The sequence below is a fragment of the Microtus oregoni genome, unplaced genomic scaffold, assembly GCF_018167655.1.
Source record: "Microtus oregoni isolate MIOR12 unplaced genomic scaffold, Mior012 000052F_ref0000163, whole genome shotgun sequence".
NCBI lineage: Eukaryota > Metazoa > Chordata > Mammalia > Rodentia > Cricetidae > Microtus > Microtus oregoni.
The window spans coordinates 12488691-12506803 of record NW_024543828.1 but is presented as its reverse complement, the minus strand read 5'-3'; positions in this window follow the sequence as shown (position 1 = coordinate 12506803).

The following is an 18113-nucleotide window of genomic DNA, read 5'->3' as shown; positions in this document are numbered from 1 at the left end:
ACCAAACGAAAATGAAAGTACCTAAATCATAAAACAAACAGTCCCAAGAAGATGATCATTGATAGTTATGAGTGCTTATGTCTAAATAAGACAGCATTTAAATATATAATTTAATAATGCACCACAAGGAAAACAGGAAAAAGGCTAATGCAAAAGCAGTATCTGGAAATAAATAATAAGGATTAGGGAAGCAGTGAAATGTACTCTAATAGAACATACTAAGAGCCAGATAATGGTGACACACTCCTTTAATCCCAGCACTCGGGAGGCAGGTGGATCTCTGTGGGTTTGAGGTCAGCCTGGTCTACAGAGCAAGTTCCAGGACAGCCAGGCTACACAAAGAAACCCTATCTCAAAAAAAAATAAATAAATAAAACAAAACCCCAAAAACCAAAAGCAGGACAATACAAAGAAAGAATAAAAGAAAAACTTGACTCATTACAATGTATCACAAACCCTTAAACAAAAAAAATTTATATTATAGCAAGAAATATTAAAATTGGAAATTAAGTTTGGGAAATTAAGTCACTCAGTAAGAGAGTCCCTCTAAATTTAAAAAAAAATCCCCCCCCAATAAAGCATGGGGATATAGTTCAGTGGCAGCATGCTTTCTCAGCAAGTACAAAGCTCTGAGTTGCCTCAGTAGTATCACAAATAGAGGTTAAAAAATGAGATGAAAAAGAGGATGATATAGCAGATACCAATTCACAGGCTCATTAGGAGATATTTTGAAAATCTGTATTTTCAAAAACCAGAGACTCTAGAAGACATTGATAAGTTCCTAGATACATGTGAGCTGTCAAAATTAAATCAAAAGGATATAAAGTACTTCACCATAAGCAATAAAGAAACTCCCAGGAAGCAAAAACAATTTCCAGGTTGGTTTCTCTATGTTCTGTGACCAAAGTGTGTAGTGTCTTAACAATAACTCTTGTGGAGAACCATGGTGTGGTCTGGGAGGAGTTGTCATTAGGAAGTAGGGGTGAGCATGATCAAAATATATTGTATATACCTTTGAAGATCTCAAATAAAAATGTGTGTGTGTGTGTGTGTGTGTGTGTGTGTGTGTGCCCAAAACCAGACGGAACAAGTTTACCTCATCCCAGGGATGCAAAACAACACACTTACAAGACCAGTCAGTCAGGATAACTGACGTTAAACAAATAGCAACAACCATTATATTTTGCTAGAAGAAAACTAAACTAGTACCTGGCTGTGGTGGCACACACTTTTAATCCTGGCACTCAGGAGGAGATCTCGGTGAGTTTGAAGCCGGGCCAGCCTGAGCTACATGGAAAAACTCTGCCTTGAAAAAAACAAAAAAATAATTAATTAATTTAAAAAGAAAGAAAGGAAACACTATATGGCCACTACAGAAATTGCTCTTTTGGAAGTTAAATTTCAAAAAAAAAAAAGGAAACCAAAAGGTAATAATAATAAAAGCTAAAACTGTAAAACTACCATGTGAAACAAGTACGCCAGTGAATTTATATGTAAACTTTCTTCATTATTTATATATATTTCACAAGGCGTGTAAGGCACAGTAAATGCCAACCTACAGATGAATGAATAAAGAAAATGATATGTGTGTATGTATATATATATATACATACACACACACACACACACACACACACACACACACACATATATATAATGGAGTTTTGTCCAGCTATAAAAATAAGTACAAATTTGTAGTAAGCTGGATGGAATAGGAGATCCTCATGTTTGGAGACACAAATCCAGATCCTTCCTTCCTGAAAGTTGAGGCAACTTAAATTACTGTCACACACTAATCAGCCAGTCCTTCCTCTTATTTGGTCAGCTTGGCTATCTCGTAGCCAGTTCTTATTTTTAACTGCCTTATGTTCCCAATTTAGCCGTGTATTTTAATGTTTTTTATTGTGGTGGTGGTGGTGTCCACACTTGGCCATGTTGAACCTTGTGCCTGTGGAGATCAGAGGACATCTTTCGCAAGTCAGTTAGTTCTTTCCTCCTACCATGGGTTCCGGGCACAGAACTCATCATGCCAGGCCCTCCTAGAAGCCGCTTTTTCTCTATAGGCCACCTTCAGAGTACCGGACTACCTCATCCTACCCAGACCTTGTAATTCTACTCATAAACTCCACACGTTCCATACTTGGTTTGAATCACAGTTTGCTTTTACGTCAAGGTCACACCACCCGCCGCCCGCCGGCCTACCAGGCCCATTCACGGACTAAAACAAGTCCACTCTCATCTCCACGCCAAGCAATACTTCCCGTCTCTATTCCCGTCCTAATTCCTGGGATCAAGTGCACCTACCATACACAATCCTCAGCGTGCCGAGGTGCCACCCCTGACAAGCTCCATATTCTTCTTAGGTTCTCTCAGGGACTGGCGCATCTCTGTCTCGTCACTGCAGGTACCTCAGGAACTGAGACAACCAGAGGGGGCGCTACTCTAGTTGTTCCTAGACCTGGCTGGCCCCCTTGCGACACCTTGCGCCTTGGAGTACCACAGCTCTTCAGACCGGGCACGCACAAGCTGGCGTCAGTTAACCCTGAGGCAAAAGTAGCTAGGTTTTCAAGACCTTCTTTCTCTAAGAAAGGAACATCTCACCAGTCCACTAGTAAAGAGGTCCGAGTTCCATAGCTAAAAAAAAAAAAAAAAAAATCTGGTTGATTGTAGCCATTGGCAAATCACACAGACAAACAGTTCTTTTGCGTAAGTCTGAGCCTGTTGAGGGGTAGGGCCAGCCGAGACTACCACCTCAGCCTCCTCAGATAAGGATCCAGCCCCTCAGGGATTCAAAGGAGTCCCTCGCCCCACCACCCCTATCTCTCTACTTTGTACTCGTCGGTGACTATGACGACTGGCCGCGCTCAAGTTCTGTGAGGCTTCTTCAGCTTCTCTTGCCTTTTGAAGCTAAGAGAAAGCCCGCGCGCGAAGCCTATCTGTAAGAGGCAGCCTTTGCGCATGCGTCTTATGAAGTCAACGTGGTAGACGAGCCCTTGGGAATGTCCAATGAACAAGACTGGGCTAGTGGGGTCAACAAGAGGTCAAAACTGGTCATTCTGTATCTCAAACTGCTGGTGTTTTCCTCATGGCAAGACTGAGGTACTGACGCAGGGGCCTCAGCGAAATCTTTGAGTAGTTTTCAACTAATTTGTGTTTTAGTATCATATTCTTAAAATATTCTTCACTATTTCTTAACTTTTATTTTTTAAAAAGGAGCCCTCTAATATAAAATTCTGTAGGAGAAGGTCTAGTCTTCCTAGCCGTTTGCACCTGTAAGTATCTCCCCAGTCCCTTTTTATTCAGAATTGAAGGTGTAACTAAGGAGTTCTTTGGCTTGCTAGCATCTTCAAAAGTGGCTAGCCTGAATCATAATAGACTTTGGCACACAGAGTGAGAGGACAGCATATCCTTGCTAGTCCCTAGGGAGGAGAAGTGGACAAAATTCTTTAAACCCCTGAGGTCTGGGTATCACCTGAAGAAAAGGAGGCAAAATAAATATCTTTCAACCCTGGGCATTACAAGACTGAGCCCCTATTCCTTCAACTTGGCCTTAATATGGTCATGGGAGGGTTGGCTAGCTGAGATGCTGACTGCATAAACGGATGGAAAAAGTCTAAGGAACCTGGAGGCATCTTATGGAGGAGTACTGACCAGCAATTGCAATCACTGCTTGCCTTCTATGGAGGATGGGTGTATCTAACTATCTCAGGAATAAAATCCCCTATGTTGAATACTCTTATGAAATATGAGTTTGAATATAATCTGTGTACACATTTCTGTATACTTTAAGCTAGATTAATTACATAGTATTTCTGCTGTATATCATGCAAGATTTATTTCACCATAAATATTTAGGTACTTTCAAATACAATTATCAGTGGATTTAAAAAAACACAGGCAAACATTGTGATTATAGAATTGCATAACAAAAAACTTTATTATAGGTATCTGTGACGTAAATAATTTCTGTGTAAGAATAAAAATGTGCCTTCTGAACACTATTTAAAAGGCTAATACATAACTCTTCTATTCCAAACATACAGTAAATATTTTCTATGAAAAATAAAAACATTTCAAAGAAACTTTTACCCAGGCAGTAGTAGCACATACTCTTAATACCAGCACTCAGGAGGCAGAGGCAAAAGGATCCCTGTGAGTCTGAAACCAGCCTGAGTAAGTTCCAAGAAATTCAGGACTACACAGAGAAACCCTGTCTTGAAAATCAAAACAAACAAACAAAAAAAATTAATGACCTTTTAAGCTATTTTCCGTTCCATACAAGTAGAGGAATAGTGTTTCAAGATCAGTGCTTCTCAACCTTCCTAATGCTGTGACCCTTTAATACAGCCCCAACCTTAAACATATTTTTATTAGTACTTCCTGTCATTTTGCTACTGTTATGAATCGTAATATAAATATCTGTGTTTTCCTATGGTCTCAGACGACTCCTGTGAAAGGGTCATTTGAGCCTCCTCCCTAGTAGGGTCACAACCCATACATAGGTTGACAAGCACTTATAAGCCTTTTTCATGATCGTATCCAATTTTTTTTTTCATTTTTCCCCAGCATAATATGTTTATTGGTTATTTTGAAATTTCACAGTATGCACCCTGATCACAATCCCAGGTCTGATTCCCACCCTTATGACCTCCCCCATCCCCATAAAAAGAAGGAAAAAAAAGTTCGATTTGTGTTGTTCATATACTCACTGGAGCATGGCCAAACTCCCAGGGCCATCCCCTTAAAGAAAATGGAGTCCTACCTCCCCACCCTCTGCCAGAAGCCATCAATTACGGACAGCTACAGTTCAGCATCCTTATTACAATTTTTTGGACTTCTCTTCAATGAATTTCTTTCTAGGCTGTTTCTTCTGGGGGTAGGGATTGTCACAAAAGCCTTCTATATCCCTCTTTCTCAACTGTGAGTGTGTAGTCATCAATACCATTGCAAAAGTACCTTCCTTACCCTTGGCAGTGAGAGGGACCACGAATATCCACATGGCCTCCAGCATTGGCATGGCCCACAGATGTCAGCATGGTCTCCAGTGGTGGTACAGACCATGGACATTAGAACAGTCCTCTGCCACAGCACAAGCCGTGGCCCCCCGTGATAGTACAGGTCAAGGACAACAGTGTGGTTTCTGGAAGCCATGGATTCAGTGGCATCGTAGTCCAAGGACATCAAAATGGCATCTGGGTCAACACAGGTCACAGATCCAATATGGTTCCTGGCAGCAGCTCAGTCCATGGACATCATCACAGATTCAGACGTCAGCACGGACCATGGACAGATGCACTGCCTTCAGTGGTAGCCAGGGCCACAAACACTAACATAAACCCATGGACCCAAACATGGCCCTTAGCAGTATAATAAACCACAAACACTACGTCAACATGGCCTCAGGTGACTACACAGGCCATTTCTTCAACCTGGCCCCCAGCAGCAGCATGTTTACTTGTTTTGGTTTGTGTGACAAACAACGGGTTCCAATGTGATGTTTTAATACATTTTCATTGTTGATACTTTGTTCATTTTCATTTGTCTTCCTAGCTCTTTCTTCCTCATGTTTCCCCCTTTTACCTTCCAAATAGTCCTTTTGCTTTCATGTATGTGTGCATATGAGAGAAAACATGCTATTTTTGTGTTTAGTTACTCCTACTTTATACCTAACTGCTTCTCCCAAAGGAGATAAGAGCTTGGCCAATGAGTTAAGAAATCCAGTGGTCCTACTGAAAAGTTCACTGTGAGAAGTCAATGTATTTCCACATCTGACTGCGATAAATCAGTAAAGAAGAATCAGGTTTGTAATCAGGATTAACGTTTCCCTTACAATAGGGAGATTCAGAAGGCACTGTTTAAGCGTTGAAAATATTACCTTGCATTCAGTAAAATGTTGATCAGTATATTACAGTGATAACGGCCTTTGCAAATCTTACATGAGCTCAGTAAAATAGTAATTACACTTCAAATTTCCATTGTTGTTTTAGGATTTATGTTTTTTTTTTACTAGCTGAGTATTCCATGAAGCCAGGTACCTCATACCTCCATGTCCACACTGTGAGCCTCCTCAAATTTCAGCATATGGGTAAAGTGATTTGTTTTTATATTGCCCGTCATGACTAGCAATTTATCATTCCATTACGGATCATTTTCTTCCCCAGAATTTTATTGGTCACGGGAGGAAATCTAATAACTATATTCCTTGCCAAAGTTCACTTACTTACTAAAAAGAAAAGACTTCTGACACACACAGTTCATTTCTAACCAATGAAATTAATTTGGTATTAGGATGTTGTGTGAATGACAATTAGAAATGAAAGTTGGCTGTTGGAAGGTACAGGAAGAATGAATGAAGTGGACCACAAGGCTTCCTTTTATGGGTAAAAGGCAGATAACAGGTAGTAAACCTGACAATAAGGCTAGTCAGAAATGTATGGCCATTGTGAATAACATGTAGAGCAAGCTGTCCCATCATAGGCCCACTATCTCTGCTGTAATTGATGCTCAGTGGAATCTGGGGCTGGACATGTCCATACTGCAACTCAGAGTTTGGCCAATGTGTCAAGTAGAATAGGAATCAGTGATGGAGTGGAAGGACCTGTTGGTTAAACCCAAAGTGAGGCTGAGCGGTGGTGGCACGCCTTTGATCCCAGCACTGGGGAGGCAGAGGCAGGTGGATCTCTGTGAGACTGAGGACAGCCTGGTCTACAGAGTATGTTCCAGGACAGCCAGGACTGTTACACAGAAAAACCTTGTCTCGGAAAAAAAAAAAAAATCCAGAGTGTGGAAAGGTAGGGTTTACCACGATTGGTTCTACTTCTCTGCAGTCCTTGGATTCCCTAAAATGCCCTTCTGGATAACTGCACCGACAAGAAGGGGCTGTAAATGTGGATGCAGTAGAAAGCGCTCAGCTCTATCATCACTGGGAACACTTTCCACCGTCCCTGTAGAAACGTTGCAGGGATCAAACCTTTTTAGTCCTTCTTCAATGTTACTTCCATGGGTAATGAAGAGCCTGAATTTTAATGCAATAGTTCGGTAGTAAGTCCAAATAAATGCTAAATATGACCTTTTTGGAAGCATCCCTGTGACTGTTGCTGGAAGCATGAACCCACTTTAAAGAAGATGCCGAGGACTTGGAGAAAGGTGGCTCAGCAGTTAAGAACACACACTGCTCTTAAAGAAGATCCAAGTTTGGGTCTCAGCACCCAAGTTAGGCAACTGACAAGAGCTTGTAACTCCCATTCCAAGGGATCTGAAGCCATCTGCTGACCTCCACAGACACCACACAACACATGCATGTGAACACACACAGACACATGCTTTAAAAAGCAAAATAAGAGCTGGGTGGTGGCGGCTCATGACTTTAATCCCAGCACTCGGAGGCAGAGACAGGCAGATCTCTGTGAGTTCAAGGCCAGCCTGATCTTCTGGAGTTAGTTCCAGGACAGGTTCCAAAGCTACAGACAGGTCTTGAAAAACCAAAGTAAATAGAGTAGATAGATATTTTTTAAAAAGAAGAAGTGTGACTATTCAAAACTACACTAAAGCTGGCTCTTAGCGATAGAGGAAACAGCACTGCATATTGCGTTGATTATCCTTGTTTTCCATAGCCAGGAGTGGACTGTTCACTGCCAGTGGCCTGGTTTCTATGGAGACAAAGCATTTTATCTCTAACGTTGAGTCTTTTTATACCATGCCTAATGTTTATTTGTTCACAAACCATCCTTCCCTAACATCTACTCTGTTTGTTCAGTTTAGTGCTTATCTAGGGCCCATCTTCCCTTCCCTTTTCTTTATGACATGATATGCTGTGTCCAGCACACTGCGTCCACAGTGAAATGTTCAATAGATATTTCCAGAATCTCTTCCAGGGAGTACTAGAGTCAGTCACATGAGGGAAGGAAGGACTGCAAAAGTTGGGCTTTTTGAGGTGTGTGTTTTTCTACTAATCTATCAACAAACAAAATAGGTGACACGTTAGTAAGCTCAATAATTGACTCAAGTAGAAATAGTACTTACTTTTGGCTGTTTTTCTTTTTCTAATCACTCAGTCTCTAAGAATGAACTTATTTTGCCTGTCATTAGAAACACGGTTGCTTAAAACAAAGTGGAGCCGTTTTGCACATTAGCTTCTTTCGGTTACATTATGGGAGAAGCACAGCTCATTTTTATTTATTTAGCAGAAAAACACAGAGCCCCTTGCAAGAAGGAACTTACCCATGGAGAAGGTTCTTAGAATGTTGAACTTGTGTGTTCAATGGGAAACTCCTTGCTTCCCATCAAGAGAGCATGTACTCTGGTGGACCCAGGTGAATGTATCCCAGGAAGAATGTTATTTCTTTTTTCTTTCTTTCTTTCTTTTTGTTTTGGTTTTATTTTGTTTTTTGAGACAGGGTTTCTCAGTGTCGTCCTGAATGTCCTAGAACTAGCTCTGTAGACCAGGCTAGCCTTGAACTCACAGAGGTCCACCTGTCTCTGCTTCCCAAGTGCTGGGGTTAAAGGCGTGCGCCACCACCGCCCAGCCTGGAAGAATGCTATTTCAAAGCTTTAGCATCATTGAAAAGTGTCAGTGAGTACACTCCAGCTCCGGGATTCATAATTCCTCCTTAATCCTAGGATCTAATAAACAGCATTCAGTTTGGCTTTGCCTTAGAAGTGTAGTGACCCCCCATACCATCTATTAGTTCCTGCTCAGTTTTCTAATAAAGGGAGACAGTAGGAGTGAATTTCTTGAGTTTAGGACTTCACTCAGTGGTCCAGTCCATAGATTCTTACTAACGGCATGTTATTTACCCCAGAATGTTCTAAGCACTAGAGTAGAGCACATAACCTCAGGCCCCCGGAGAATGGAACTTCTGGCACTGCATGCCTGGGCTTGTTGAGCCCAGGGGCGTCTTGTCCTATGAGATGAACAGCGAGAAGTAAATAGCCCTGGAAGTTCCAGGTACTTGTAAAAGCTGACATTCCTATGAAGCCTCCTGTTTGTGGGAATCGGAGAAAACTACCCATATAGTTGGGAAAGATGTGTGGGCCAGGTGACTTCCCACCTGCCTGAGCTGATGTGGAAAATGCTTCTTTGGAAGCAACGGCAAATGTTCCCAACCCAATCATCTGTGATTCAAATCTGTTTGGCAGATGTCTTCCTGGGCCTGAGGGAGAACAGCATTTAGAGCGTAGATGAGGGTTTTTTTTTTAAACTCTTCCAACACAAAAGCCCACAGTCCATTTGCTTTCATAGAATAGGCACAATAGAGCTTAACTTGAGCATTTTGGGTCGAGAATTCACAGGCCAACTGTGAGGCTCTTTCCCATAATTTGAGATGCAGGGTCCTTAACATCGTGTCATGTTCAAGCAGAGTGTCACACTGGTCTTCCTGGGTGACACATGGATTCACAGAGCAGAAAGTTGTGTTGTGGGCTACAAACAAGAAAAAATGTGGCATGAAATTCTCAGGCCCTGCTACCACAAAGGCCTCAGTAATCAAAAGTAGTTTCCAATTGGCATGCTGGAAATACATGTTGATGAGCAGGTATGGTGGGTGCTCCTGTGTTCATTTCATTGCATGTGCTGATAAAAAGGAAAGAAATCAATGATCTTGTGCAGGGGTTAGTAAATTCTGAAGTGCATCTGTTCCCTGTTGTCTTATAAACAGCTTATTGATGCCTAACTCATGCCACGTGGAATTACTTGCTCAGAGCATACCATGGAATGATTTCTTTCTTTCTTTCTTTCTTTTTTTCTTTCTCTCTCTCTCTCTCTCTCTCTTTCTTTTCGTTTTTTTTTTTCGAGATAGTATTTCTCTGTAGCTTTGGAGCCTGTCCTGGAACTAGCTCTTGTAGACCAGGCTGGTCTCGAACTCACAAAGATCTGCCTGCCTCTGCCACCCAAGTGCTGGGATTAAAGGCATGCGCCACCACCATCCAGCTATTATTTCTAATATATTGACTTTATTCTGAAATTATCATCTCTGTGAGAAATGAGATAACAAATTTAAGAGACGAGTGGAAATGAAACTGTTTTAAATGCACCATTCTGCAGAAAGGGACGTCAAGATAGAGAAAAGGCAAAAGTAGCTGAGATTCTGATTTGGCACCAAGTAGTGATTTTTGAACCCCTACCACCAGAAATTCCCACCCTCTTTTTCTCTGAGGTGGCCCTTCTGAGAATGACAGTCTAGCATAACTTCCTTTCAAATTCCCCATCCTATTGGTTTAGGAGTCAAAGGCTTATCTAACAAATAATGGGGGACTTGCGACAATCCCTATCTCTGACTACGGGCTCAGTTACATGACACACTGCTTGGAATTTACTGACTCTCAGTTTTGAGACAAGCAGGCTCCGGTGCCAGCTTAGAGGAGATGGGGGAGGGGCTAATGCTTCCTGCATATCTATAACTGGGATGAGTTCTAATCACACCTCATATTGAACATGGGCCCTATTTTTTACTCTCTGACAATCAACGACCAATTTTACACCTTCTCACTTTCCTTCACAAAGCATAATAACCACTAGTTGGCAGTTGCTGTCGTTGCTGTTTGTCAATCAATTTTATTGTATTATAACAGCATCCTTAAATTTCTTATTGTCTGTGGCTACTCTAGCAAGACAAGAGAAAAGGTATGTGTTCATAGCAGAAGCTGCATGGCTCCCAAAATAATCTGTAACTACTTATGCCACCAGTCAGTTTAACTTACCCTCCTGTGCTCTTTCTCTCCAAATTTCAGGAAAATAGATGGTACTAGAAAACACACTGAGTGAGGTAACCATACCAGAAAGACAAGTGCTACATGCACCCCCATCTGTGGTTCATAGCTCCAAATATTCTAATTTTAGTATAGAGCCTGGAGTAACAAACATAAGCTCCAAATATTCAAATTTTAGTATATAGCCTGGAGTAACATAGAAACCAGGAAAATAGAGACCGTGAATGGGCGGCTCTAGAGAGGGGGATAGGGGGGAATGGCAAAAAGAAGCACGGAGGGGGCTTTGTGTGGGGAGGGGGATGAGGAGACAATAGTGAATAAGAAGGAGAGAAGAAAAGAATTTTTTACAAGCCACTGAGGGGGGATGGAGAAATGACGCAACAATTAAGAGCAGGGACTGCTCTTCCAAGTAACCCAGCACCTACATGGTATCTTACAACTGCCCTGTAACTCCAGGTCTATGGGGATCTGACATCCTTTTATGGCTTCTGTGGGTAGGCACACATATGGTATACAGGCACACTGAAATTATAATTAAAAATTTTAAAATAGTAAGGATGCTTGAAAAGGACAGGGGGAATCATTATTTATACTTACCTAAAATCACATATAATGCATATTAATATATAATTATGCATATATATTTTAATGAAATTATGCCTCTTGGGATAACAATACACCCCAAGGCCATAGATTATCTAATAAAATACCTAGTAACAAAAATGAGAAGCTTCTTTTCAAGTTGTTGGTCAAGAGAGTTCAAGAGACTCTCCAAAACAATATAGCCAATTGCAATTTTCTTTGCTTGACTCCTAGAAGTTGAAAGTTGAGTGCCTATAGCTAAAGATATATACTTTGGACACAGGACTTAGATTTGAACTGGAACTAACTTGAAAGCCTCCTCCCTGATGACTAGCTTTCATAGCACTGAAGAGAAGAAATATTAACAAGGTTTAACATTCATTAAAATATCATTTGAAAGTGTTCACTAATAAGCTTACTCAGAAAATGTTAAATTAGATAGAAATAAGAAATTTAGTTAAGGGTCTCTGCCTCAATCATTTCTCAAATATAATTTTGAGAGATAGTTTACTGACCATATCTAGACAATGTAGGATAAAGGAAATAGTTCTACTTCTGACTTAATTAGTGTTTAAGTTTGCTGAACTTTTGTTTTCTACGAACCTGTTAGGGATGCTTGTTCATGGAAAGCCCTTTCTTACAGTTACTTTTCTATTTCCGTGGAGAGACTCTGTGACCAAAACAACTTATAAAAGAAAGCATTTAATTGGGGCTTAAAGTACCAGAGAGTGAGTCCATTATTGCAAAAAAACATGGCAGCAGTTAGGCCACAGGCCAGCCTGGTGCTGGAGAAGTAGCTTAGAGCTTACATCAGTTCGATTCACATTCACAAAACACAAAGGGAGGGAGAGAAAGAACACTAACTGGGCCTGGTGTGGGCTTTTGAGACCTCGAAGTCCATATGGCATTACCTTCTCTAAGACCACAGGCCACAGCTCCTAGCCTTTCCAAAACAGTTCCACCAACCATGGCAGACACATTCAAATATATAGAAGCCTACTGGGGAGCATTAACATACAAAGCATCGCAAGCCCCTGTTGTTTTTTGTTTGGTTTTGTGACAAGATCTCTCCACATAGCTCTGGCTGTTCTGATGCTTTTTGTTGGACTCTTATGGCACCCACACCTATGTGTGAGTGTCCTCCTGCTCCCCCCCACACAAAAAATGAAGAAGGAAAATTTTTTTTTAAATAATAACAATTTAAAAATTAAGCCAGGCAGTGGTGGTGCACACCTTTAATTCCAGCACTCAGGAGGCAGAGGTAGGATGATCTCTGTGAGTTTGAGGCCAGCCTGGTCTACAAAGCAAGTTCCAGGACAGTCAGTGCTATATACAGAAACCCTGTCTCAAAAACCAAAAGAGTGAAAAAGAGGAGAATGTGAGTATACACACATGCATACAGCTCTGGCTGTCCTGAAACTCACTCTGTAGGCCTCTGCCTCCCCAGTGCTGGGACTGAAGGCGTGAGCCACCATACTCAGCTAATATTCCTGCTTCTTTCTCCAGAGTGCTGAGATTCCAAGATTTTGCCACTCCCCCTGCTAAAGGAGTTCGTGAATTATAAACCATACCTGGGGCCGAGGGGTTCAAACCTAGGCACTTGGGGAGGGCATTTAAACACTTCATAAAATGCTATCACAGGATGTGAGTAACGGCAAAACTTGAATTTAGCTACTTACTCCCTATTAGAAAGGACAGATCCAGGGAGTCTGTGGAGGGGTGGACATTTTGTAAGTTTTTGGCAGCTGGGTGTAGTGTTGGACATGTATATATTAGATACGAACATATAAAAATATGTTTCTGAGAAGAGTACTGACTTTTGTTACATTCTGAAAAGCAGGGCACCAATTGAACCCTCTTGTCAACACTGCTGTGTCTCCTTTGTCACCGAGTCCCCTCCTCTGTTGCAGGTGGCTTCCCTGTTGAACACCCAGCAAAACAGCTGAGACCTGAGACCCCAGGCCCTCAACAAGCTGTAAGCAGCCAGCCAAGGGGCACAATGGCTGCACCCAGAAAATCTGGCATGCAGGTCCCCTCATCGTGCCACCAGGGCCCTCAGCCTCAAGAGCGTGACACACCCTGGGAAGCCTTCCACAGGCGCTTCAGTCAGTTCCAGTATGAAGAAGCAGCCGGGCCTCGGGACGCCTTCTGCCGACTCTGGGAGCTTTGCTATCAATGGCTGAAGCTGTTGGTGACGGAGAAATTCCTGCAAATTCTACCTGCAGACATGGAGAGCAGCACCAGCATGCGCAGCCTGGAGACTAGAGAACGACTTTTCACCCTGATAGAAGAGCTGCGGAGAGACAACCGGGAAGCAGAAAACAATGTGAGAACTTCTGGCTTCGTTGTTCTCAGACCAAAACAAATGCCCAGGCAGTTGCATCAAGACGAGTCATTCTGTCCATGCCATTCCACAGCCCCTACCCTTCCCCAGAGTCCTTTTCAACGGTGTTTTTTGTAGAAGTCAGCTGGACGCCGCATAGGGGCCATAGGTTAGGCCCCGTACCTGACCACCGCCCTCTCTACAAAACATCTTTGGGTTTCACATCCATGGCTGACAGGATAAAATGTTCACCTGCTGTTTTTCTGCTCATAATTACTATGCTTGGAGAACTCAGGAATTCAGGCCAGTGTCCCAGGGCCATGAGCATTCTTGCCTCTTGTCATATGAACTCTCCAAGTGGCAAAAAAGTCTTGGTAAAGAGAAGGCTTATAAGCAACATGTTGTTCCAGCAACTTCACAACTGCATGTTTCTGAGACAACCAAGTCAGTCCTTCTCAAATGGGCAGAACTATCTGGTTTCTACCTGATCAACAGGATTCTTTCGCTAGATTCTTTCACTCCAGGTGGCCATTTGAGGAGGACACTCCATATTCGGAGAACCTAGGAATGGCTCCGTGTTGTGAGTGATGCACCCCGCCCCTGGCCCATTAAATTCCAGCAACAATTACAAGCATATGGTGAAAATCCTCATGGGGGAGGCAGTTTTGCCTTCTGTTCAGAACCACCGCTTGAAGCTTCATCGACAGAAGGCATCAATGAACACAGGGCAGTGTCCCTGGGAGGAAATAGCAGGAGCTCTCATGCTGTGTGGGGCTTGAGGCCAGAGCTGCTCTGTAGGAGCGGTTGGCTTCAGGGTAGGTGGTGGCCTGCACAGGAGGCTGCCAAAGGCTTCTGTCTAAGGATGGAACGAGTGAGTGGCTCTCCCTCCCTTCTCTGTCATCTCAAGTTTATTAATTATATAAGATACTGTCTTCAGTGGCCTGGCTATGTCCTGCTAGGCACAGGAGCCAAAAGTTGCTCCTGGTTCTTGAGCATTTAGAATATGACCAGTGCAACTGGAAATCAGCTGTGAGTGTGAAAAGCATAGGAACAGAAAGAACTTCTTTGGATGAAGGGAGCGGCTCTCCCTCCATCCCCTGAACAAACTGCAGAGTATTGAGAAAAAAAGAAGTCCAAGTTACAAGATATAAACTCCTGGTGGATGCACAATAAGCACATAGGATCCAGGAGCTGGTTCCTTATTCGCATCATGACACTTAGTAATCCAATAAAGCATTATGAGCCCCTGTAAAGAACATCCAACTCGTAAGCCTCCTGGGACCATAGTCATTAGTGCCTATGCTAGGCTCATGCTTGCAACAACTGCCCAGGTGCCATCTATTACAGCACTGACTGGTTGAAGTTGAGGCTAAAGGGAAGAGAGCACAGTCCCAGCAGACGCAGACATGGGGACATGCTTTCTCATCCATATGAGGGTTCCTCAGTCATCACTGTGTAACACTGGAGAAGGGCAAGCACCTGTTTTCTGCTTTGCTCCCAGAGTTCCATTTAGCCAAAGAATACAAACAACTGGAACTTCGTGGTGAAGAACCCCCCTAACAGCTGTTGACTGACTAAGGTTTAGTGGGCAGTCGCATGTTACTGCACATCAAGTGAGATATACTCACGAGAAACCATTTATACGCCAATACTGTCAGAAAAGCTATAAACACAAATCCAGCCTGCTGAGACACGTAAAAATCCACACAAGAGTGAATGAGTACAAGCAAAGCCAGGGTTCTCAGGGCCCCACGTATAGCTCAATGCCTTCTCCATCTGCCACATGCTACGGTATGGTTCATGAGTCGGCAAGGACCTGGAGACTGAAACACACCATAGAGAGAGAGAGAGAGAGAGAGAGAGAGAGAGAGAGAGAGAGAGGGAGGGAGAGAGAGAGAGAGAGAGAGAGAGAGAGAAACACGGGTAATGCCAAGAATGCCACATTTTAAAATTTATTTATTAGATTTTTTTAAAAAAAATACTAATACAAATTCCCACTCCCTCCCTTCCTCCCACTCCCTCCACACACCCTCCCACACCACCCCCTCTAACCCTGAGAGGGTAAGGAACATTGCTTTGTGGAAGGTCCAAGGCCCTCCCTACTACATCTAGGTTGAGGAAGGTATACATACAAAGAGAAAAGGATCTCAAAAAGCCAGTATATGCAGTAAGGATAAATCCTGGTGCCACTGCCAGTGACCCCTCAGTCTGCCCCAGCCATACAACTGTCAACCACATTTAGAGGGACTAGCTTGGTCCTATGCTTGTTCCTTCCCAGTCCAGCTGGAGTTGATGAGCTCCTATTAGCTCAGGCAAACTATCTCAGTGGATGAACCCATCATGGTCCTGACCTCTTTGCTTGTATTCTCACTCCTTCCACTCTTCAACTGGACCTTGGGCGCTCAATCCGTGCTCTGATGTGGGTCTCTGCTTCTGCCTCCATCAGTTGCTGGATGAAGGTTCTATGTTGATATTTAAGATATAAATCAGTCTGACTACAGGGCAAGGCCAGTTCGGGTACCCTCTCCTCTATTGCTTAGAGTCTTAGCTGGGGTCATCCTTGTGGATTTCTGGGAATTTTTCTAGAGCCAGGTTTCCTGCTAACCCCATAATGGCTCCCTCGATCAAGATATCTCCTTCCTTGCTCTCAGCTCTGTCTTTCCTCCATTTCGACCATCCCATTCCCTCAAATTCTTCTCAACCCCACATTCTCCCCTTCTCTTCCCCTTCTCCCCTTCCTTCTATCCCCTGCCCCCATGCTCCCAATTTTGTCAGGCTATCTTGTCTGTTTCCAATTTCCAGGTGGATCTATATATGTTTTTCTTTGGGTTCACCTTATTACTTAGCTTCTCTAGGTTCATGAAGTATAGGCTCAATATCCTTTGTTTATAGATAGAATCCACTTATGATTGAGTACATACCATATTCATTTTGGGGGGCTTGGGTTACCTCACTCAGGATAGTGTTCTCTAATTTCATCCCTTTGCATGATATCATTGTTTTTTTTTTATTTTTACCACTGACTAGTACTCTAATGTGTAAATGTGCCACACCTTTTTTTTATGACACACTTTCTTTATCCGTTCTTCAGTTGAGGGGCATCTAGGTTGTTTCCAGGTTCTGGCTATTACAAATAATGCTGCTATGAACATAGTTGAACAAATGCTTTTGTAGTATGATTGAGCATCTTTTGCGCAGCTTATATAGGGTCTCCTTGACTAATGGCCACACCCTAACTCTCAGCTGCAAGCCTATCAGAAACCACTCCCCTGCATCAGGAACTCCTGAGGATCTCCTGCTCAGCGCAGCTCCAAAACAGGTTGTTTGCTCAGACCAGCTGCAAGAATAGGAAAACAAGTTGTTTTACTTCAGAAGGCGGGGGGGTCACAGGAAATTCAGGGTCTAGGGGTCCACAGTCCCCAACACCCATGAACAATGCAAACCAATAGCTCACCCACCTGCAAGTTTCACCGCACAACTCCCCAAGCTGTGTTGATGAAAGCTAGATCCCCTAATGAGGGCACGCTGCCTCATAAGAGCCTCTGGGCTGTCTTGGGAGGATAGTGCTGGGTGAACTTATTTCAGAGTGGAGCTTTGCTTTTAGCTAGATGCAAAACCTGCCTTCCAAGGATTCCTAATGCTAGAGAGCCACCTACTCCCCACCTTCTGCATGTGATTTTCTGGGCCTGGTAAGATCTTGTTTCACCTTAATATGTATATTGCTTGTTCCCAAGCCAGCAAATTGTAAGCAAAAGTGATGAGCACACATATATCATAGTGTCCCCAGCACTGGGGAGGCCAGAGGTAGACGGAACTCTGTGAGTTCAAGGTCACTCTGGGCCACTCTGGATTGGTTGATCCAGTGTCAAAGAGAAACAGAGACAGGCAATAGTGCCTCACACCTTTAATCCCAGCACTTGGAAGGCAGAGGCAGGCCTGCCTGGTCTACAGAGTGAGTTCCAGGACTAAACACAGAAACTGTGTCTTGAAAAACAAAAAAGAAAAAAGGAGGGAGGAGAGAGAGAGAGAGAGAGAGAGAGAGAGAGACTTAAAGACAAATAGAAAAAACAGGCAGTGGTGGCTCACACCTTTAATCCCAAGCACTCGGGAGGCAGAGGCAGGTGGATCTCTGTGAGTTCGAGGCCAGCCTGGTCTACAAGAGCTAGTTCCAGGACAGGCTCCAAAGCTACAGAGAAACTCTGTCTCAAAAGAAAGAAAGAAAGAAAGAAAGAAAGAAAGAAAGAAAGAAAGAAAGAAAGGAAATGGCATGAGATTCAGTCTCATATTCTTTGCACTTTCTCAGTCCTGATCTGGGTTAAATATTCTCCAAAATAATGAGAACTCACACCTCAGACTGGACGCCTGGACCAATTCCTGCTTCTTTTCTAGTATTTTATGCCACATGTGCCTCTCTTTAGCTTTCATGCTTAGTTGTGACAGGATGTAATGGCATTTTATTTGTGTTTTAATAACTAAAGCTTGTCTGAAGATCAAAAATTAA